Source organism: Rhinichthys klamathensis, unplaced genomic scaffold (assembly GCF_029890125.1).
Source record: "Rhinichthys klamathensis goyatoka isolate OS25496 unplaced genomic scaffold, OSU_Roscu_1.1 h1tg000081l_1, whole genome shotgun sequence".
NCBI classification, from domain to species: domain Eukaryota; kingdom Metazoa; phylum Chordata; class Actinopteri; order Cypriniformes; family Leuciscidae; genus Rhinichthys; species Rhinichthys klamathensis.
This window is the reverse complement of record NW_026606623.1, coordinates 260,284-285,433: the sequence shown is the minus strand read 5'-3', so window position 1 is coordinate 285,433 and position 25,150 is coordinate 260,284. Positions and strand designations below refer to the sequence as shown.

The following is a 25,150-nucleotide window of genomic DNA, read 5'->3' as shown; positions in this document are numbered from 1 at the left end:
TCTCTCTCTCTCTCTCTCTCTCTCTCTGGTCTCTGTCCTCTTGATAAAGAGCGGTTTGAATATCAATGAGGTTTATTCTCTCCCGGGTCTGCGGCCAGCTGTTATAGAGTGAGCGCCATTCTGCTGCTATTTTGAGGCAAGATACGTAATTAAAAAATCAATACCTTCCGATGAAACCTTTTCACTATACACAACCATACTGACCTTTTTAACACACATCCTGGTTCACTTATACCCAAACACAAATACTGCTAAACAACACATGTGGCATCAAGAATAACATCAATTCATTTCCCTGCTTATTTTCTAATATATCTGTTTTCTGAGTCCAGATATGTTAAAAGCAATAAAAAGAGAACAACTAGTTTTTGTAATGGTACATCTTGTGCGTTTGAGATGGGGAGTAGCACCCCTGCGGATATCCCTGACACTTGAGTCTCGGACGCAATCGTCTGTTTTGACAGCGACAAAACGTGAAGATTTCTGTATGCAAATAAGATGTAAACAGACCATCAGGGAGCCATCTGTGTGGCTGGAACTTCCCGAGTGGGCGGGGCCTCTGTAGCCGGAGAGACGGGCAAGCGAATGAAAGCTCACAGCACCAGTTCGGGTCACCAGTGTAGACCTCTACGAATGTGAACAGAAGTGTTATTACCTCCGTCTTTGCCCGTTTAAGGGCCACACTGACATGGCCGTGAATTAGTGTTCGTTTAGTGCTTACAAATGAGTCGACTGTCTACTACGCTCTTCACACACACAATAGGGGGAGCTTGGCCAGGCCCTTGTAATTAACTATCCTAAACGAGGAAGGAAAAATGAGGTTGAAGGTTAATATCTACAAGCTTTGTGTGGATACATACAACATGCTGTTCCATCAGCACTGATAGAGGTTGTCCTCTCATTCTGACCTGAGCAGTGCTGCTGTTTATTGACAAGTTTAAACCTGGGTAACTTAAACACCAATTGGGGATCCGCGTTACAGACATTCTGTAATGTGCAGTATTTTAATGTTCAGTGGGAAATAATGCAGGGTAGGCTTGGATCTGGAATTGATTGATTGAAAAGGGGCCATTCAGCACCACAATAGAGCCACGTTGACTTGGAAAAAAAAACCATGCAAAACATTTAACGTAAGTTAAATTTATTTATGAGTATTTATGTATTTATGAGTATTTATGAGTGAGACATAATTTAAGAATATCAAAATGTAATAATAGTGCAGAATACGTAGCTTGTACTGTTGAATTCTGCACAATAAGACAAGGCACATTTGCTTAGTAGATAGTTTGGATTTCATATAACCTTTCATTTTTAATCTGGATAACAGAGTAAATTTAGTTCTTACTGTATTAATATATATATTGTATTATTGAATTAATGTATTAATATAGCACATTTAAAAGCAACAGACGTTGACCCAAAGTGCACAATTCAGCTATTTGAACAAATACTCTAATAAGAAAGAAATAAAGACCAAATAAAACTCTGAAAATCTCAGCATGGCATTTCTAGGTATGCAGTTTTGGTGCTCACTTTAGGACAGAGTTCTTTTTAGGGGAACACTTTGTGTCTCTATGTGTACATGTGTGCGCTATGGAAGTTTTTGCTGTTAGCACTGGAGCTTGTTTCCGAAACACACAAGCATAGTGTTCCAGCAGCACACCCTCTCATGGAGGGAACAAGCTAAAAATATCACACACACACTTACAAGAAAGGCAAGGCAATCTCTCTTTTACACACACACACACACACACACACACACACACACACACACACACACACACACACACACACACACACACACACACACACACACACACACACACACACACACACACACACACACACACACACACACACACACACAGAGTTCTTTGCCCTCTTTTCAACTACTTAGTGTTGCCACAAATGCCCTCTTAGCACCAAATAACACCCAAACCACAAATGAGTATCATTATTTATTAAAATCATTAGTTCTAGTATAGTAGTGGAAGTATACAGTTCAGTCTTTCACCCTAACCTTCACATATAGTTTTTCTCTCCCTGTCTGAATTAAGCCCAGCACCTTGACTCAACCTTGCCTGCGGCTCTATTCCACCCTAGATCAGCAGATGAACAGCGTAGACCACCAGCATTACATTAATACTTTACAATTTAAAGGCTCTATAGTGCTTTATCATGTTAATTGATTAATTGGCTGTATTTCACTTTATTCTAGACAGAGTTTTCTATCAAGGTGAGACCCTGTAAGCTTGCATTTGATTATTGCATTAGTAAAATGGAAGGAGTAGTTCACCCAAAAAAAGGGAAATTGTGTAATTTGTGTTATTTACTCTCCAAATCTGTATGACTTTTTTCCCTCTGTGTAACACAAAGGCCTGGTTTCACAGACAAGGCTTAGATTAGGCCAGGATTAGGCCGCCTTAGTTCAAATAGGACATTTAAGTAGTTTTTTTATAAACGTGCCCTAGAAAAAAACATTACTGGTGTGCATCTTGAGACAAAACAATTGCACTGACACTATATGTTATGTTATGCACCATATGTTATGATATGTTAGTACACGTTACTTTCAGTTCAGACAGCTCAAACATGCATTTTAGTCTGGGACTAGACTTAAACCTTCTCAGTGAAACTGGCCAAAAAACAGTCAAAGGTAGTTAAACATAAAAAGTATGTATGAATGAATTGTAATAGTTTTATGTGAGGAACAGACCAAAATGTTTGGTCTTAAAATCCAGATTGTGATGGCAAACGATCCGAGCTGTGGACGCAGAAGTTGTGGGCTCAAACTCAAGTAGTGTTGACCCAGCAACTAAGAAGTGCTATGATTTCAGCCCTATTCTGTCACTGTTCTTCCCTGGAGCGCGACACTTCCCCATGTTCCGCCCCAGGTTGTTCCAGGGGGTCTGTCCTGGCAATTAGTGTAGCGAAAGTCACTTTAAATGAGAATGTATGTGCTGCAAAGCAGAGTGACTAAACGGATTGCCTGTTTAAAATCCTGGCAGACCATACGAGGTTTGGAATATCATGTTAACATTTAACTTTGCTCATTATGTTTTATGATTTGTATCCATATCTAAATACCAACCCAAGCTCAGTGGAAAATAAATGGAGATATTTCAGCAAAATATTACTTTGCTTCTTGCACACTTTTTGACACTTTCAAAGTGAAATATCCAGTGAGTGGCAGTAAAAGCGTGTAATATATCAATAATATATCATCATAATTTGTGTGAAAAGTACAGAGCCATGGTGGGATGGGACGAAAAAATCGTTTCAATGTTTTTGCTTTTGCTTGCTTGTTCCCCTTCACTTGCAAAAGCACTGAAATATAGTTTTTCATCCCACCTTATATTATTTAATCACAAAAGTTTTGTGAGTGCACACAAAGTTTCTCAGGGAAATGCAAAAGTTTTGTGAGTTTTCCTAAAATGGAGGTAGAGGCATGTTTGTTTGTTTTTTTACAATGAGTCTAGCTTGCTAAATACTACAGAATGAGATTCTGTAAATGTAACAAGCTCAAGACGGAAGGGCAAAGGTTATGAATATCTCGGAAAAGACGTGGAATTGACTTTGAGAAACTGGTCTCGGATCAGTGCAATGTTTAAGTGGGGCTGGTACTTTTCCATGCATGATAAAATCACCTCATTGGCCCAAAGCTGTCATCAGAGACGGGGAGCTGTTCCCTACAGCTGGCCTACCTAAAGAGCCCCCTTTTCTCAAAATACACCAACACACGCACACAGGACACATATAACACAGCCTCATAATGCGCTGGACGTCTTCGAACCCATTACACCGTGCACACACCACACATAGAGTGACACACACACACATACACACACACACGCGCGCACACACACAACCAGTGTTTACATCTAGACTATACCCCCTCCCCTTGAGACCCATTCTACATTCCTTCACCAGACTCCCTGCATTCCTCTTCTACTGAGGAGGGGGTCTGACCGACTTTCCCCCTCTTTCGCTTTCTCTATCTTTCTCCTTTTTTCTATCTCTCTTTTGGCCTTTCTTTGTCTTGCCCCTTTCTCCTTCTCTCCCTTAGTGAGAAATGTGTGCGACAGAGAAGTAGATGGGGAGGAGACAAACAACTGGTTAAACAGCAATGATCTGGGTCATCATCTAGAGTTAGTTTGAATGCATGTAAGAAAGACGGCTGCAACAACTGTAAACAGGAAAATACATACACGGCCTCTCTACCAAAACCTAGCAAGCTGCCTAAAAGTCAGTGCTTTTGACCATTTTGAAACACCTCCAGCAAGCAATTTTGCGTTTAAAAGACGTCTTTTAGCCATCCAAACACAGCCCTGACGTCTAGGCTAAAACAAGGCTAAATTTGGGCTGTCAGTGAAAATTCAATAGACGTCTAACCATATCCCAAGAATAGACTAGTCACCAATTAGACTTAATGAAACGAAACACCAAATGAAATGAAACCAAACACTTTGTAATCACTGTTGACTTTGGCTACATGATGGAATATCATACATCTCGCAAGTTATTTTGGTAATAACCAAATTCAAGGTTATTTTGGCTAGAAGTGGGTTACTCATAGCTGGACTATATCGAGTCTATAGTTAACCTAGAGTAGATGGTGAAATGACAGCTATTGTTTGCTTGGTACATAGACAGCAACTTACCACATACCACACAAATAGCGCTCCGTACTGGAGAATCAACAAACTATTGATTTCCAATAGAGTTGGATGTTAGCATCTTGCTAAGCTAGAACCAGTGCTTTTTTTTGCTCACCAGCCACTGTAGCTAGTGGTTTTCCAAAGTTAGCCACTCAGCATTTTCACTGGCCACAATTTTTGACATCGATACTATGGGGGAAAGATTTCCATATAGATATTTTTAATATTGTCTCATATTTTGGTAGCAGGTATATTAAGCTGCTGTCACTTTAAGTCATCATGCATGGATCCATTATACGGTTACACATGCTTTTTCTTTTGCCTTCTATGTTTCACGTTGAGATGACTATGATGGCAACTTTCTAGGTGTTGGAACGGAGCAACAGATTCAATGTGGAGCCACAAATATAGACGTGAAAGACAAGAATAAGCGGCTGTAGCAGTATTGTCCCCACGGTTTTCGGTCTGGGTTTCCCATCTGAGCTGAAGCTAATTCCAGTGAAGTGTTCTTCTCAGGAAACCAGCGGTAGATTTTCCCCCTCGCTCTGTCCTCACACACTCCCTGCTTGTTCACCCAGTCTACAGCCTGATTGTGTGTTCAGCTCAAAGACTCTTTACTAGGGGCAGACCTGCTGTGTGTGTGTGTGTGTGTGTGTGTGTGTGTGTGTGTGTGTGTGTGTGTGTGTGTGTGTGTGTGTGTGTGTGTGTGTGTGTGTGTGTGTGTGTGTGTGTGTGTGTGTGTGTGTGTGTGTGTGTGTGTGTGTGTGTGTCATAAGTCTCTCAAGATGGTTTTGTCTTTGGCTGCATATAATATTTCATTGTGAATACTTGGTGAAATACACACAAACATAAACACACAATTCTAATGACCTACATTTTACATAAACTACCGTAAAACTAGTGTACAGTAGCATTCATTTAGTAGTGTAGAGTACACTTATATGTTATTTGTTAGTAGTTTCGTGCACATTTCCAAAAGAGTAGTTTGTTATATTTACTTACTATTGTAACGTGCATGCTCATGTTTGATGTTGGCATTTGGCAAATGATTTTAAACAAAGCAACTTACATTCAAGGTACACATTTTATCAGTTCTTACTTTCCCTGGAAATCGAACCCATGACCTTGGCGTTGCTAGCACCATGCTCCACTGTTTAAGATACAGGAAAGCTTCTGACAGAATCCTGAAACAAATGAAATTAAACAAATTATTTATGTCAAATTTAGTGGTGTATTTAGTCATTTCCATGTTTTATTTACTATTGTAGTAATTAATTTAGTAGTGTAGTGTACACTTCCATGTAACATTTAATATTGTATTATACAGTACACTTCTGTTTTAGATACTGTTCAAAAGTTTGGGGTTGTGTGATTTTTTTTTTTTTTTTATCAGTCTAATGCTCGTCAAAAATACATTTATTTGATAAAAACTACAGTAAATAGCAGTAATGTAGCATTGAAATATTATTGCAATTTAAAATAGCCGTATTCTATTTGAATATATTTTAAAATGTAATTTATTATTGAATTTTCAGCATCATTACTCCAGTCTTCAGTGTCACATGATCCTTCAGAAATCATTCAAATATGGTGATTTGCTGCTAAAAAAAAATCTTATGTTATAATATTTTTGTGGAAACCGTGATACATTTTCTCAGAACTCTTTGATAAATAGAAAGTTCAAAAGAACAGTATTTATTTGGAATAGAAAACTTTTATAACATTATACAATGTCTTTACTGTCACTTTTGATTTTTTAATTGATGAATCCTTACTGACTAAAAATATATATTAATTAATACAAATATTAATGACCCCACGGTAATATTACATGTATATTATATTACAAGTCTAAACGTACAGTTTCGTTCTAGATGTATTTATTTACTAATGTGATCTTTTCGTCGGGGTAACATTTGCATATGTAGAATGTAGTGCAGCATTACGAACACACGGAGATGAAAATAACTATCTTAAAACATTTTTTAAAAACTTTAACTTTTTATACGACGTCTTTGAAACGTGGCGCTCATCCACGAGACGCGACCTGAAAAAGCAGCAAGACGCGGTGCAGCGGTCAGATATGTCCGTCTAGCGCGTGTTTACGTAGAAAAGCAACTGAAACTAAGCACGTTCTGTGTCAACGAATCCATGAAATTATGTTTATTAGATTACAAGCACAAGCATCATATTTACTGGAGTGTACATCGGCCAGCAGGTCCTGAAGCGGAGAGCTGTGTTGATATGGTAACTGGAATATCAGCAGAAGGGGGAGGGGAGAAAGGGAAGGAGATGAGGATAGGTGAGTGAAAGAGAATGAGGAAAAGAGCAAAGAGACAGGAAAACCAGAGGTGAGTTGAGTTCTCAGGGCTTCAGCCAGAAATGTCTCTCTTTATTATCTATGACCACATCCCACGTCTCATGCGAGACACTTCTTTCTCTTACCTCACTCTTGCTTCTGTCTCTCTGCAGTCACTGTCACTTTTGACCTGATCACTGTTTGTCTCATTCTCCTATTCATGTCCTCTCCATACCAGCCTGTGTGTGTGTGTGTGTGTGTGTGGTGGCCGATTCCATTCTGAGATACTGAAATGTCTCCTCAGTGCACTATTTCTGTCATCGTACTCCCCTGCTGCAGCGGTAATAAGCAACCGAGCTGTGAACTGTGGTTCCAGCTTCCAGCAAACCTCTAATCCAATCCTACAACAATACAGCACACATGTAAATTGAATACCACCTCTTAATAGGTTTAAATTTAATTTTTATGTAAAATACGACACACACACACACAGTCTAACTAACACAGTTTTTTCCAAAAGCCCTCGGCTCTTCAGTAGACAATATGAGCTTTACACCAAGTAACAAAATTTTCTCAACAGCAATGAAGGGCTTTGATATATACCCACTTATGACTGATTAAACAGATTTTATATATTTTCTCTTGCGCTCTCTTATGCACACATATATAATAAGACCACCTGTCCAAAACAAAAAGTGTTTGCGTTCTCTCCAACACTCGATCGAGGTTAAGAGCAACATTATAATTCATTCAGGGGTGTTTTGCTATGCTCTGCGTTGACTGGCTCAGAAGAAGGAGCAGTTGCATTTCCCCCCCACAGTGCTGAATGATAAGTCGCGCCACCAACACACACCACTGTCAATCAGAGCCGGAATGGCTCACCAGATGGAAGCCATTTTGAATATGTCACTAAACTCAGTTACTTATGCTGCCTTCAATTCCTCCTGGGGAAAAAAAGAACAAATTGATCAATTTAATATTTATTTCTCTCGTTCCTAACATTAAATTCCTGACAATGATAGGAAGCTTTTTTTTAGCACTAATGCAGCAAAAAAAGAGCAAATGGTACATTTGATATTGGCCTATTTTTTGTTATTTCCTGACAACAATGGGAAGCTTTTTTAGTACTAATGCAACAAAATAAAGAGATGCTTATTCGGTGTGCAAGTGACACTTTGTGCATTTAATAGTGCTGCCACAGAGAATCATGGGAAATGTAGTTTGGTTGCACAAGCTTATCAACCTATAAACCAGATAAATGTATTTCTAGCTTGCTTGAATACTATTCTTCATCAACAGTACTAAAATAGGCATTTAAACTTTACAGTTAGCATTCACCCCTTATGATCAATATCAATTAGTTTCCGCTAATTTCACACATCTCCATATTGGAAAGTCAGAGCTCACACTGGTATTTATGCCACTGTGCTAGCATTAAAGTAGGCTTATGTTGTAAATATGATCACATGACTTGAAGGCAGCATTAAGCGCTAACTGTGTAGAACATACAGATGAATGTTTACCGCCCTGACTAGCGTTAGCACCATTCATTCCACATTAATCAAGAAAGCCATTTACTCTAATTAAACAGCAAAATGGGTTGCTGACCTAAGGTAAAGAGGACAAATATATGCAAAGATTAATTCAATTTCCGGCCATTTGCCTTTAATGGTAATCTTGCGAGTTCCATACACATTCTTTAATCTTAAGAATAGGTGTGAGACTGTTGGCTGTCTTTAAACCAGATTCATGGTCACTTTGAGCACAAAATGTATTGAACAGTGACTAAGCAACTACTTTCAATAACAACAACAGCTCATGAGCTTTAATAAGGAACCAGTTGACCCGCATGCAACTGCAATCCATCATTTGTTAGTTAGGGAATCAATGTGCTGTCACTGTTAGAGTCCGTACTGAAATATGACCGCAACACTGTCAGCGTCTACGGTGGCTACCGAACTCCTCTGGATTCATAGAACATAATATTCACTAACCGTGTGTGAATTGGCAAAAATCTATATTAAAATAGAAAACAGTTTGTGGTTGTAATGATATCACAATATTACTATTTTTACTTTATTTTCGATCAAATAAATGCAGCCTTGGTGGTGAGCATAAGAGACTTCTTTCAAGAAATTAAAAAAATCTTACAGACCCCAAAATTTTGATTGGTGGTGTATTTATATGTTTAGAAGTGGAATAATTAAGTAATTTCTGAAATTGATACAACAAATAACAACGATCATTGCCTGTTTAACATCTGGCTATTGTACAACATGCCGGAAACCTGAATATGAATATGAAACTGTCTCTTTTATTATCATTCTAAAACCACTAATAAAATATTCCCTTAAATAGTTTTGGCACCAGATAAGATTCCTCAAATTCCTAAATGTCTGGACCCCATTTATCTTATGCTGGTGGAAGAGAAAAAAACAGGGCACTCACTTATTCGCTATCCATTCATTCCTGTCCTCTCGTTCTCTTAAGAGTCACAGGTCCTGACAATACAGCCTCTGTTCTATGAGGAAGATCTCAAACCAGCCGAAAGGCACTCAGCAAGAGTGCTCCATCTGAACGCCTGTCTGTTTTAGTCTAAACAACAAGGATTTTTGTTTTATATTTAAAAAAAGCATATATCAGAAATATTCTTTAAAAGGTTTCCTTAGAAATAGACAAATGTTTTACATTTTTCACTTGAAAAAATCTCAGCAATAATATAATTCCATGACAACTATAAATTCATAAACACCTTTTCTTTTACTGGAAGACGATGGCATAAACTTCAAAACATTACTGATTTGTGAACCTTATTTTAGCTCTATTTAGGTCCTTTTTGCAATTGTAAAAAGTGATCAGTTGACTTAACTTAAAAAAAGTGAGGAAACCCATTGCCTTAAAATTATTAAGTAAAGAAAGAATTGTCAAGTTCACATAACTTATTTTTTTCAGTTACACATGGTTTATTACTTAATAATTTGAATCCAACGGGTTTCCTCGCTTTTTTTAAGTTAAGTCAACGGATCACTTCTTACAGTGTCTACACTGGATCTGAACATGAAACATGAAAAAAGACAATAGAACAGTTATGATTTTAAACTGCACCAGACGACTTGACAAAGGCAAATCGAATCCATAATAATCAGAGATGTTGTCTCTGGATGTGGCTCTACACGACACGACAAATTCCCGACAGTAAACTGGGATGCCTCGTTCTATTTCTGACGTATTTCAACTGCTCGCACTACTTTCAAGCTGTTGCGGCACAACACGACTGTCATTCCGGTGTGGACACTTGTGTTAGAAGAAAAGGTTCTATATGGGGTTCTATCAGGCACATCATATATAGAACCTTAGGGGTTCACATCATTTTATGGATTTATTTTTAAGTAATTAATTTTGTTTTAATTTATTTTTATTTTTAATTACGTTGTATGATTTAATCAGCTCGTAAACACTGTAAAAATGAACTTTTTTGTTAAAAAAAAATTTTCATTTCAAATTAAAAAAACTTTTGTCAAATCAACTTGGATAATTAATGTGGTTCAGATCAAATTATATTTTGAGTTTCTGTTGATTAAACCAACTAAAAAAAAAATATTTCAATTAACTCAACATTTTAAGGCAACCAGGGTAACTTACTTTTTTAAGTTGAACCAAGAGTCATTTTTACAGTGCAACAGCTGAATTAACTCATTACATATTAAAGTATTATGCAATAATTTAAGGCATTTCTCCTTATATAAGGTTATCCTTTATTTGGGCATAAAGAGTTCTTTAAAATTGAGTCAAAACCCCTAGGATTCTATATAGAACCCCATTGAACTTTTTTTTTTTCTAAGAGTGAATCTAATTCCTTTGTGAGAAAACAGGCCCAGACCCCATTTCCCTCTTGGTCACCAACAATCCAACCATGTTTTCGTATACCTTGCCTCACACCTGCAATCAATTAGGTTGGCCAACAGGATGAGAGACCCTACGAATTCTAGCCACACTAAATTTAACGTGTTCAGATTCTTTACACCAGCTCAATTAAATATCTCTTCTCTCCACAGACAGAAAAGTTTGGGCTCAAGGAGTGGACTCAATAAACTGAACCAGAACCGCTATACCGATCTGAAATCAATTTGCAGAAGCAGTTTGACATAAAATAGCTAAAGGTGTCCATTTTGATAGGAAAGCTGACATTTTTGGCTAGAATGAAATAAGGGCTTTAGTCTATACATATCATAGACAGTTCAAACAATAAGTCAGACTGTTTTGCTCCAGTCCAGGCTTCTCCGGTCTATCCTAAATAGCACTATGCAAATGGGGGATGGGGAAACCTGGAGAGCTGTGAATGAGAGAGAAATCAAGAGAGATGAGGGGAGTTTCAGGGACCGAGTGAGTAATGGATATGGAGAGAGACAGTATGAGGGAGGCGTCAGGAGGAACACTGTTTATGTGTGTTGCACAGTTTACTCAAGCATGTATTTATATGGGAAGGACATATGTGTGAATGTGTGTGAGTGTGTTGAGACCCAGTGGTCTGAAGCCTGATACTGGCCCCCTGTGTGCAGCTGCTCTCTCTGTCTGTCTGTCTGTCTGTCTGTCTCTTTTTTTTTGCTTTCTCTCAGCGCTATAAGATGACTGTCATTCACAATTATGCTTTCAGGATCACGCAACTGGGTGAATGAATCTCGCAAAACCAATTAGAAACATGTAAGAGTCAGAATTCACCCCAAAATCAAAAGAAAATATGTTTTGAAAATATTTTGCCATTGAGATTATTTTTGCTTTGTGAAAGATTCATGAATACTCAAGCCAACATGAAATCAAAATTGACCATATTTCCTTCCTTACTTGTGAACTATTCAGCCATGCATGTCATTCCAAAGGAAAGAGAAATATCTTCATAATCTTTAATCAAATATATAGCAATTCGTTTTACTGGTGAATTATTTATTTATTTATTTAGTATGTTATAATTTCCATAATTTTCAATTGGGATTTTCATTTATTTTCATGTTATTTCCATTATTCTCAATTGTATTTTTCATTACTGTAATGCAGTATTTTAATTATTTTATTTATAATATTTAATCAAAATAGACCACAACTCGTTTTACTGGTTATGTATTTATATATTTATTATTATTTAAGTATATTATTTTGTAATTTCCATTATTCTCAATGGTGTTTCTAATTAGCCTACTGTAATACAGTTTTTTTTAGGCCTATGTGCTTTGTTTATTAGTAAAAAAGTTAATACAACAAATACTACCATATTGTACAAATAATTAATTTTATTGTCATTTTTTTTCTTCAAAATTTTATGGATTTCTTTTTGGGCATCAAGGTAATAAGCATTTTGGGGGGAAATTATTAATTCTCATGAAAATACTGTTGCAGTGAAAAAAAAACTCTCTTTATTTCCACTGAACAATTTCTTCTTCTTCTTTTTTTTTTAAATGTGGCCGGACATGTTCTTGACAGCTTTCGTGCGATTTGCCCAACTTCAGGGCAACAGAAAATGAAAGACATACTCAAGACAGACAAACAGAGGAAGACATAGATAAAGCGAGAGAGACCGAGGCTGTAAAACAGAACCCACTTGTTAACAACCATATTACAAACAATCTCTCCACTCAAGTGAAAAAGAATAAACAGGCCGTATCAGCAGAAAGCGCTCTCGGAGTAAGAGCTCATTCAGCATATGAAGTACAGATGTGCTCAGCGAGAGTAAGTGATCACAAAAGAGGAAGACTGTTGACAAGGTGTTGCACAAGGAAGGAGTGGTGGAGGAGAGGAAAGCAAGAGGAGAGGGGAGGGAAAGAGAGAGCGAGAGAAGGGAGGAAAGCAGCCAAGTTGGCAGGATGAATGGAGAGTGCAGAAGGAGGGTAATGTGGGAGTTTGATGAATTGTGTGCGTTTTCAAGTGTGTGGGTGTTTGTTTTGTGTGTGTTAGTGTCTTGCGGAGGTGTGCACACAAGATACTCTGTGTGTGCGTGTGTGTGTGTGTGTGTGTGGCTTGAGGCTGTAACACAGACACGGCGCTTAAGCGAGTCTGGCCCAGAGACGGACAGGAAATAATTTTGCCTCTTCACACTAGAAGCTGCTGGACAGTCTCTCTGTAAACTTGCCTGACTGGTTGCCAAAGTATATAAGTGTGTTAGAGGGAGCGAGAGAGTTCATTTGTGTGGTATGCGATGTGACACCTCCCCTCAAACACACACACACACACTGATCACCTATATTACCCTGCCATTTGAACAAAGCCCTGATCGTATGTATTAAAATTTAACACGTAACTCATCCAGCACTGTTGATTGTTTCACCATCCGGCTTGTTGAGGAGAGGTGTGCTAAATGAACATGAATTAACTGATGATAAAATAGGCAAAAAAAAAATCCCATAGACCTACATTGAAGAAGGAAACCAACGACCTAGAAACCATTCAGAAGACCTTAGATCCCACATCTGATTGCATTTAATACAATAGTTCTACATATATTTCATTAAATAATATATATCCAATTTTTTGGGAGGCACTGCCTCCCTTGCCTCCTCGGAGGAAACACCCCATATATATATATATATATATATATATATACACAACCATTCAAAAGTTTGGGGTCGGTACAATTTTAAATACTTTTAAAAGAATTATCTTCTGCTAACCATGGCTGCGCTTATTTGATTAAAAATACAACAAAAATCAGTTATAGTATTCAATATTATTCCAGTGTAAATCAGCTGTTTTCTGTGTGAATATATAGTAAAGTGTAATTTATTCCTGTGATCAAAGCTGAATTTTCAGCATCACCAGTGTCAGTGTCTTCAGTGTCAAATGATCCTTCACAAATCAGTATAATATGAGGATTTGATGCTCAAGAAACATTTATTATTATTATTATCAATGTTGAAACAGTTGTTGGTCTGTCAGTTGTACAGTTTTTTTTTATTTATTTTTTTATTCTTTGATGAATAGGAAGTTCAAAAGACTTTTGTAACATTATAAATGTCTTTACTGTCACTTTCGATCAAATTAATTATTCCTTGATAAATAAAAGTATTGATTTCTTTTCTAAAATCACTGACCCCAAACCTTTGAACGGTAGTGTATATACACTCACCTAAAGGATTATTAGGAACACCTGTTCAATTTCTCATTAATGCAATTATCTAATCAACCAATCACATGGCAGTTGCTTCAATGCATTTAGGGGTGTGGTCCTGGTCAAGACAATCTCCTGAACTCCAAACTGAATGTCAGAATGGGAAAGAAAGGTGATTTAAGCAATTTTGAGCTTGATGACTGTGGGGTTTTTTTTGTGAGCAATATGCTTGGGGAAATTAAAGGTACATCTTCATGTCTGAACAGTGTTTATCGGGCATGACTGATGATCGGAAAATAAGTTGACTATTAAAAAAATCTGTTTCAAAATAAAATCTGTTGTTTAAATTATTACTGCCTTTTATTTACTTTTTACATTACTATTTTGTAATACTTTTAAAAAAAAAATTTTAAAACTAACTTGATGCAATTTATAGCCTAATTGGTTTAATAAATAGAACATCAACAACGTTGTTAATGTAAAAATACAAAATAGAATTGAATTTGGTTTCTTTTTATGTAATGTTTCTTTAACCAGGAAAATGTAACAATATTAAGTGTAACGGGGACATGAATTTTTATTTGAAAACGTAGAACACCACTGATCACCGATTAAAAGATTGTTTAAAGTTTAGTTTAGCTTAACGGGGTCTTGTGATAATTCTACATTAAATAATAATTAAAATAAATTCTGATTCATCAATAGCAGTTTTAGGCTACATGTGTTCGAAAAGCCCTTTGTGTCACAATATCAACCTGTTTGGACTCGTTGTTTTCCCGCCACTAGTTTGTCGTCATGGTTTCTAATTTGATTTGTCATCACTGTCAGTTAATCACCTCATTTGTCTGTGTATTTAAGTCCTGTGAAGAGTTCACCCTAGTCCGGTCTTGTTTACGTATGGTTGTGTTTGCTTGCTGTTCTTTGTGTGGAATTTACCCTGTGGATATTATTAAATACTGTTTGAACCTTCATCTTCGTTCCTTTATATGCAGCATAACCGTTACACTTTGAGTGTTTGACAGTGATGAAGTGGGATTGATGGAAAGGTAAAAGCTGTCTGTCTTTGAAGCGCTAACATAAAGACACAACATTTGAGATTCAGGTTTGCTTCTGATTTTATTCTGTTTATACTAAGCAGCTTTTTTTTTTTTTTAAGTAAACCTGACATGCTTTCGTGTGATCGTATTTGTGTGGGTGAATGTGTGTGTTGTCACAGTTGCGCAGCTGGAGGGACAGTGTGTGTGTGGCTGTAATCCTTCATCATCCCTTGAAAACACACACATACTATCGCCCACTATACTACACTGCAGGTGTGTGTGTGTGTGCGCTCTGACAGCTTCAACACACCTCTGTGGTAAATCAGCAGCAGCTGCGAGCACAGATCACGCGAGTCTGTCATCAAATCAGATGGCGTCACCATGTGTGTACACGGCATGGGCCACAATCCCCACAGTGGGAGCTACGCAGAACCAATGACCCTGTAAAACTGGACAAATGAATCAGTGGCTCAGAGTCTAGTCACCATTAGTTTATAATCATAGGTGTTCAGTAAATATGGGCTGCTTCTGAAACCTGAACAATGCTGCATTCTTTGCCAGTATTTGGAAGTATAGGCATTTAGATGCATCCTTTGCTGCCTATGATATCCCACAATCCTGTGTGTAAAGAAAAAATACAGCGTCCAAATACATAAATTATTCATTTTTATTTAATTAACTTTATATATATGTGTGTGTTTGTGTGTGTATATATATATATATATATATATATATACACTCACCTAAAGGATTATTAGGAACACCTGTTCAATTTCTCATTAATGCAATTATCTAATCAACCAATCACATGACAGTTGCTTCAATGCATTTAGGGGTGTGGTCCTGGTAAAGACAATCTCCTGAACTCCAAACTGAATGTCAGAATGGGAAAGAAAGGTGATTTAAGCAATTTTGAGTGTGGCATGGTTGTTGGTGCCAGACCGGCCGGTCTGAGTATTTCACAATCTTCTCAGTTACTGGGATTTTCACGCACAACCATTTCTAGGGTTTACAAAGAATGGTGTGAAAAGGGAAAAACATCCAGTATGCAGCAGTCCTGTGGGCGAAAATGCCTTATTGATGCTAGAGGTCAGAGGAGAATGGGCTGACTGATTCAAGCTGATAGAAGAGCAACTTTGACTGAAATAACCACTCGTTACAACCGAGGTATGCAGCAAAGCATTTTTTGAAGCCACAACACGCACAACCTTGAGGCGGATGGGCTACAACAGCAGAAGACCCCACCGGGTACCACTCATCTCCACTACAAATAGGAAAAAGAGTCTACAATTTGCAAGAGCTCACCAAAATTGGACAGTTGAAGACTGGAACAATGTTGCCTGGTCTGATGAGTCTCGATTTCTGTTGAGACATTCAGATGGTAGAGTCAGAATTTGGCGTAAACAGAATGAGAACATGGATCCATCATGCCTTGTTACCACTGTGCAGGCTGGTGGTGGTGGTGTAATGGTGTGGGGGATGTTTTCTTGGCACACTTTAGGCCCCTTAGTGCCAATTGGGCATCGTTTAAATGCCACGGCCTACCTGAGCATTGTTTCTGACCATGTCCATCCCTTTATGACCAGCATGTACCCATCCTCTGATGGCTACTTCCAGCAGGATAATGCACCATGTCACAAAGCTCGAATCATTTCAAATTGGTTTCTTGAACATGACAATGAGTTCACTGTACTAAAATGGCCCCCAAAGTCACCAGATCTCAACCCAATAGAGCATCTTTGGGATGTGGTGGAACGGGAGCTTCGTGCCCTGGATGTGCATCCCACAAATCTCCATCAACTGCAAGATGCTATCCTATCAATATGGGCCAACATTTCTAAAGAATGCTTTCAGCACCTTGTTGAATCAATGCCACGTAGAATTAAGGCAGTTCTGAAGGCGAAAGGGGGTCAAACACAGTATTAGTATGGTGTTCCTAATAATCCTTTAGGTGAGTGTATATATACACTGTATAGTTTTTATAACCAGATTTACTTATTCACTAAACACCCACAGTCCAGTTTAACCAGGGATTGTCGGCACTGATATTGCACCATGTGTATTGAGTTTATTTATTTAAATTAAATCATTAATTTGCGTCCCACAAGATGCTCAATTGCACTGTTAAAATTGTTATCAGAACTTTTCCATTTTATCTGCTCGGGCTGTTGATTTTTCTAATATCATTCATGAATCAAGTGGTAAAACAATGCAGACAGTGCATGCACAACCTACGCTATTTATTTTATACCAAAAAAATGCCGTTAATTGTAAAAAAAATAATTGGTTCTGTTTTAGACAAAGCCATGATTTCTCCACAAAAAAGTCCATACTATAATAAATAACCCTAGTGAAAAATAATACTAAAATGTATTTGAAACACATTTATTTTATGCTAAGTATACTACAAATAGATCTACATATTATGTACTAAATATAAATACCCAGCAATTGTACTTTCGGTATACCGATATACTTAAAGTCTGCTAAATTGGATCTAATTTTGTACTTAATGTAGGCCTACTTTAGTTATCCAGAAATAGTGCTGAGGTCCAACTAAAGATATATTAGATTGTGCTAAAATGGAACTATTGCAAGTTTACTTTAGGTACACTTAAAATTTCTTGCATTTAAAGACCTTACTAATAGTGATATTAAACACATTTTAGGCTTAATATTAAGAAATGTGTATTGTACAATAAAGAAACACTCCAAATAAAGTTTAATTATATTTATATCAGTAAGTCTCAAGCGATATGTCAGTAAATATTTTAATGGATTTGTATATACTTAGTATGAAATACATGTATTTTAAATACATTTTGGTATAGGTTTTTTCACCAGGGAACTCTACCCTTCTCACTATTTTAGAATGTATCCAAACTGGAGCCTCTAGAATTAGATTAAACATTTCATGTCGTTAATAAAAATTCATATAACAGTTTAAGTTAGGCGGATAGTGTGCACTAGAAATCATTTTCATTCTGTTAATCTCTTTCTCTCCCCCCATCTCTCTCTCTCTCTCTCTCTCTCTCTCTCTCTCTCTCTCTCTCGGCCGTGCTCTGGCTGGGTTGCTATGGGAACAACAGCAGACAGGTTCTCACATCCCCTCCTTCAGATTCTTCCTGGCTCACTCACCATTTATATTCATGCACAGCAGCTCCATAAACACACACAGATACACACATAAACACATACACAAACGTGCAAAAACATGCTTAAAACAAACAGCGTCACTGAGCATGCACACAAACACACCCCAGAGACACACACACACATACACACACACATACCTATAGACGCACTCATAAATACACAAACACATCCCCTGCTCAAACACTATCGATTCTCTCCTGGGGAGGTGTTTGTGTTGGGATGAAGCATTAAACCACACTGGCATTACAATTTCTGACACACAAAGCCAATAAACACCATCAGCTCAATACAAATATGCAGCTTTCAGGTTTAATCAGAACTAATGACCGCACTGGAAAACACACTGATGTTCACTTTCTCTCATTTTATTGTTCAGGCATGTGATTATTGCCCTCAGTAATGAAACACACCTGACTAGAAATGAGGAACACCAGTGATGGAGGTTTTGGAATAATCAAAATTAATACGCAGCAACACTCTTAACACATTAGCCACACACACGCAACTGCAGAGGGATGGATAAATTCCTCCTCCTGTTTTTCAAAATGGGGTTATTAGAATAGAGGAGAGTAAGAAGGCATGTGTGTGTGAGAGAGATAACAGTTTTTCTTGCTCTTTCTTGAGCTCATTTAGCAGGATAAGCATCGATAGAGAAAGAGGGGGATCTTTTTTTCTCTGAATGGATGGAGGGGAATTGATATGCTGAATAATATCGCCATCTCTCTCGCTTACACTGCGTCTAAGCGAACAGCAAACGGCTAGAACGCTCATGCTATAACCAAGAGAGTTGAATGCCTTCAGTATAGAGCGCAACAGTTCTGGAAATAACTAGTCGCAAGCATTAACTAGTCGCAAGCAAAAATACTGTAAAAACAGTAATATTGTGAAATATTTTTACAATTTGAATATATTGTAAAATGTAATTTATTAAGTATATGTAAAGCTGAATTTTCAGCATCATTTCTCCACAGTGTCACATGATCCTTCAGAAGTCATTCTAATATGATGATTTGAAGCTCAAGAAATAGTTATTATTATTATCAATGTTGAAAGCAGTTTGTGCTGCTTATGTTTCTGGAAACCATGATACATTTGTTTCTTTTTATTGGATTCTTTGATGAATAGGAAGTTCAAAATAACTCCACAAGCTGGCAATGTCTGATCCACAATGATGAAGTGATGTTTCACTCATAGTCACCGCAGGCAGAAAACAAAAGAATAGGAAGTATCATCAGCAAAACTTGTAATGACTCAGAGATTTACTGCCGAGCAAGTACTGAATGCAGTCAAACATTACTGTCACTTGATGGTGGATCTGGTGAAGAAGCTGTCTGTGATCAAAAAATTGATTTTGAAGATGTTGAGAATGATAGTTTTGAGAATATGTTTGAGATGGCGAATATGAGCCAGATGCTGAACTGGGAAATGAGCTCTGACGAGGACAGTGATGATGGTATAAAACATCTGCTCAAACTGAACCCTTCCAAGCTCCTAACGGTAACAAAATATGCTTTATTTTATTCTTCTGTAATTGTTACTCTAATGTCAGGAGAGTTTTATATTATCTCGACAGGTAGAGATCCATCCTTGTTAGATATTGATCCGGGTCGCTAAAGACCCGAATATGTAATAATGATTGGCGAGACATTCATGCATTTAAGGGTTAAAATAAAGTGTAACCATAAATAAAAATGCACATACTTATAATCAATTACTATAAGTGGTCATTCTACCATAATTACTGATTCAAATGTGTTATTCTCAATGCTTTATAAGTATAGTTCAAGTCAAGTTACCTTTATTTATAACAGTGCTTTAGATAGTTTCAAAGCAGCATTACAGTGATAACAGGGAAATGATTCAATGATGCAAACAGTTCATTTCAGCTGTACAGCAGCTCTAAAAGAAAAGATTGTCATTGTTCAGCTGAAGAAGTTATTCGCAGTTCCGTCTTACTGATTTTTCAGCATCTTGCACCATGAGTGCGGCTTTTGTCAGAGTTTGAAAAATGTTGCATTCTGTTGCACTGAAATGCGTGAAGCTCATGAAGCGGATCACACGAGCTGCACTGCACACTCATTATTAGTCATTAGAATCATATTTAATTAAACAACAAATGAGTCTATATAATTAATAGGCCTACTATGTGGCTGGATTACATCTGTTGAAATTAACATCTATGTATGCATGCATGTAAGCCTTGTTTAAATATGTGCCAGCCCGAGGAAAATGGGCTTCCTCGTGTACTTAAACATCTTAGTTTTTCCTTGCCTTAGGCTAGCTTACTATAGGGGTTTTCACTATTCATTGCAAATGTGCTTTAGAACAACATATATTGTGAAGAGCGATATACAAATAAATCGAAGTTGAATAGTCGTTGCGCGTTAGCATAAAGTTGAACTCTGCTCGCTTCGCCAACGGTTGCTGTTGCTCGTGTCACCTCAAATCGCCAGCCTTCACTGCAACCCAATGACTTCCAGACGCTTTGTCGCTGCAAATCGGCGTCTAGTATAGTGGTGTCATTCGCTTTTAGAGTATGGGGTCTCTCTCTCACCATCATTCCTACTTTCTTTCTCTCTCACAAACACACACACACTTCAATCTGAATGTTGATATTGTACTCAGAATACTAACCAGGCACTGAGCCTCTGTAATAGACAGCACATCACGCCTCTGAGATTAAGACGGACAGAGAGAGAGAGAGAGAGAGGGAAAGAAAGAGAGCACGAGGTGGTTTGAGGTAAATGAAGCTGATTCTGTGCTGTGCTTTATTCCGTCTGTCTGTGTTTCAGCCGTGTTACATCAGCCAGGTTTCCTACCTGCACAACAGCACCAGCATATGCCATATTGTACACACACCATTAGATCCTAACCGTTAACTAGATTCATAGCTAATAAGAGTCAGCCACTGGATTTGATGAATAATATGTTAATTTCTCACTTTCACAATCTCCCGGTCTGATTTACATGAAAAGCCACAGGAATGGATATGTTTTTATAGGCCTCGTTGTCTTCCTGCAGTTTCTACAGTCAGATTCTGTTCTTGGTGCTGCGTGCTGATTGGTCAATATTTCGTTCCAGCTGTGCAAAAACACTAGTAAGTGACCATAAAGACATTATTAATGTTACAAAAGACTTCTTTCTATTGCTTAAAGATTCCAGGGGGGGATTTATCATGAAAAATTCCTCAAAAAATTAAGCAACAGAACTGTTTTCATCATTTATAATAGTAAGAAATGTTTCTTGAGCAGCAAATCAGCATATTAGAATATAGAATTTCTGAAGGATCATGTGACACTGAAGACTGGAGTAATGATGCTGAAAATTCAGCTTTGCATCACTGGAATAAATACAATTTTAAAGTATATTAAAATAGATAATACTTATCTTGAATTGTAATAATATTTCACCTTATGGCTGTTTTAACTGCATTTTTCATCAAATAAATGCAGCATTAAAAGAGATTTATTTCAAAAACACTAAAAAAAAACGTACTTAACGTTTGAACGGGAGTGTAACCGTTTCTGTGAGTAAAGGTTCTTCCAAGGGAATAAATTTATTTGATGTGCTATAGCAAGATGTAATGCTACTAAATTTTCTCTTTAAAAATATAATCTAAAGGTTTTTAATTTGGAAAATTGTGATCTTAAATTGCCTCATGCAAACAGTCTGAGTCAATCAATGCAAACGCTAATTCATTCGGGAACACTTGGTTTCATTAGTTAACATGAACTAAGTATTAACAATACTTCTACAGCATTTACTAATCTTAATGTTAATTTCAACCTTTACCAAGTCATTATTACAATCAAAAGTTGTATTTGTTAACATTAGTTAATGCACTGTGAACTAACATGGACAATCAATGAACAACTGTATTTTTATTAACTAACATTAACAAAGATGAATAAATACTGTAAATGTAAATACTGTAAAATATATTGCTCTTTGTTAGTTAATGTTAGTTAATACATTAACAAATGAGATCTTATTGTTAAGTGTTACTATTAATTCTAAATACAGACACGCTAAAGAGGACAACTTTCCTTTCATTCAGTTTCCATGTTTCAGTGTTTTCATGCAATTTGTTTGATTAAACAAACTAAAGTCAGTAGCTGGTCCCTCTCCCTTTCTCTTCTTGTTTTTTCTTCCTCTCCTTCTTTTTGTGTCTGCAACATGGAGCCCATCTGGGATGGGCAGCCATCGTTGTCATGGTGACGCTTTCCACCGGGGCATCCGATTGGCCGGTGGACACGAAGCAGTCTCTGTCTGGTTTGGACGCAGCCGTTTGAGTCCTCAGGGACAGCGGTGGGGACGGGCGTTTCATGCAATGCAAATATGACACCTTTGAACTGGCTGGGTGTTGTAATTTTGAATCATTTGATTATGATTATGCGTAAAAAACGTGGATTCAAATGTAAGCAGCTACGCGTACAGACGTACTTTCACTAACATCGAATGAGGATTCATTTTAGACTAAATGGATCATACCTCAATAAATCACTGTTTTCCTTTTAACCATGTACAAAATACTTGAGTGAATCATTTTCCTCCTCTCAACTGTTACTCTTTTACATATTTTTGTTCCATAAACATTAATACAAGGCACAGATTCAGGTGCCTACACTCTTAAAAATAAAGGTTATTTATTGGTTCCATTAAGAACCTTTAACATCCAACCTTTCCATTCCACAAAAGGTTCTTCACAGTGGAAACGGGTCCTTTAGATTATTCAAATGTTCTTCACACTTAAAAAAAAAGGTTATTTTGAGAAATGTTTATGGAAAGGTTCTTTGGGAACACTGTAAAAAGTGATCAGTTGACTTAACTTAAAAAAAAGCGAGGAATTGAATTTTTGCATAATTGAAAAAATTAAGTTATATGAACTTGAATTAACTTTTTTTTTTTTTTTTTTTACGCATGAAGCTTATTTACGTAATAATTTTAAGGCAATTCAAGGCACTTTTTTTTAGTTAAGTCAAATGAACACTTTTTACAGAGAAACCAAAAAATATTCTTCTAACGCATTGCTGCGAAAATCCCCTTTTGGAACCTTTATTTTTAAGAGTATATAATGTCTTAAAAGCGATTGTTCACCCCGAAAATGAAAAAAAAATCATCATTTACTCATGTCATTCCAAAACCTTCATGACTTTCTATCTTCTCTGGAACACAAAAGGAAAAGTTTAAGCTCTCATTTCAAAACAATGACTGACTCAATTTGATGCAATTTGTCTTATAATGCCATTGGTTCTAGCGTGTCAAGTGAATGCAGCATGACTTATGAGAGCGACGTCAAAGAGGAAGATGTTCCTCACATAAAGCCATCGTATGACTTCAGAAGCCTTCAAATGTATTACTTTTATTATGCTTTTCTTGTTTTCTTAGCTTGAAAGTCACTGCTTCAATGGGAAAAAATCATAGATTTTGAATGACATAAGGGTTAGTAAACGATGACATCATTTTTTGGTGTACTTTAGTTACTGGTGACCTCTCAGCACTGACTCCAGCAGATTGACTGGCCTTTAATCTAGGGGTGGGGGTTATGGGCTGTGGTCTACTGCCCAGATTAGCATGATCAGCACACGCTTGCTGTTTTTCATTATCCGGACGGCACAGATCAATACCTCACAGGAAAAGCCGTCTCTATTAATGATGTTTGCATGATTAACTGCTGAGTGTGATTCTACCGATTACCGTATGCAAGGAAGAAAATTCCTAACCCACACGCACAGGTCAGCGTTCGGACATCTGTGTGCACAATGAGGTCGTGAGTAGCTCAGATATCTTTTCTTATGATAGTCAATAGTTATGATTTAGGGTTGGTTCACCCAAAAAGGTAATTTCTGTCATAATTTACTCACCCTCATGTCTTTCCAAACACAGAGGACATTCATTCATCAACACAAATGAAGATATTTTTAATGAAACCTGAAAGATTTCGGTCTCTCCATTGAAAGTACACCAAAACTTCAAAAAGTTTCAAAAAAATCGGCAACACTTTATTTTACAGCATTGTTACATGTGTTACATGTACTGTATTAATAACTAAAAATGATGCGTAATGCAATTAACCCTAAACCAAACCCGCATCCTAACCCTATGGTATTTACATGTAGTTAATTATTATTACTCAGTACTTAAATGTATAATTACACTGTAATACTGACACCGCAAAAAAAAGTGTAACCAAAAATCCATATGAATCGAGGCGTTTAATCCAAGTCACATGATCACTTTATATTATAAACAGGTTTAAATTAGGTTTTATATAAATATTGATCAAGCACAAAGCCCATCAAATATGTTAAATTGAAGCTCAAACATGCTTGATAATAGCCGCTTTCCGACCAAGTAGTTACAGGAACTTAGTTATAGGAACTGTCCACTTCTAAACAGTTCTAAGAACTACTCTCCCCCAAACTCGGTTTTGCTGTTTGCGTTCGCACTGGCCAAGTGGCCATAGGAACTGGTAGGAGGGGTAAGGGAGTGACGCAAGCACGGCGGCGGCGGCGCCACATACAACAACAACAAACCAGCGTGGAGGAGGCTATCCGAATGTTCCTGTTCTGCCTTGCCGGGAGCTCAATAAAGAGTACGAACGGCGGCGTTTAAAGACTATGCTTGAGTTCTGTACAGAGAAACAAAGTAGACGAAGGCTCCAGCGTAATATGATCTTAAGTAATATAATGGAAGAAGATAGAAGAGCAGAGCGCAGGAGGCAAACAAAACGACGGGTAAGTTTAGCAAGCATAGCAATTAGCTGGTTGAATGCGTTATGTTATGAGTTAGCATAGCATACATAGGCGAATTGCAACAGAGTGAATAAAATGTGTTGACACTGGGCGTGACTTATAAGTTGAACCAATCAACGTAGACCTAGGGAAAGGGAACTAAAAAAGTC

General features: G+C 37.3%; 1 protein-coding gene across 2 annotated transcripts in view; it reads right to left on the bottom strand.

Annotated features, from left to right (window-relative positions):
• The window catches only part of bcl9 (BCL9 transcription coactivator), a 127,003-nt gene that overhangs the window by 84,589 nt on the left and 17,264 nt on the right, over positions 1–25,150 (bottom strand). For both annotated transcript variants that reach the window (XM_056251319.1, XM_056251317.1), the window contains exon 2: positions 5,728–5,842. The gene's annotated coding sequence lies outside the window, so the exon portion shown is untranslated. The remainder of the gene's footprint in view (positions 1–5,727; positions 5,843–25,150) is intronic.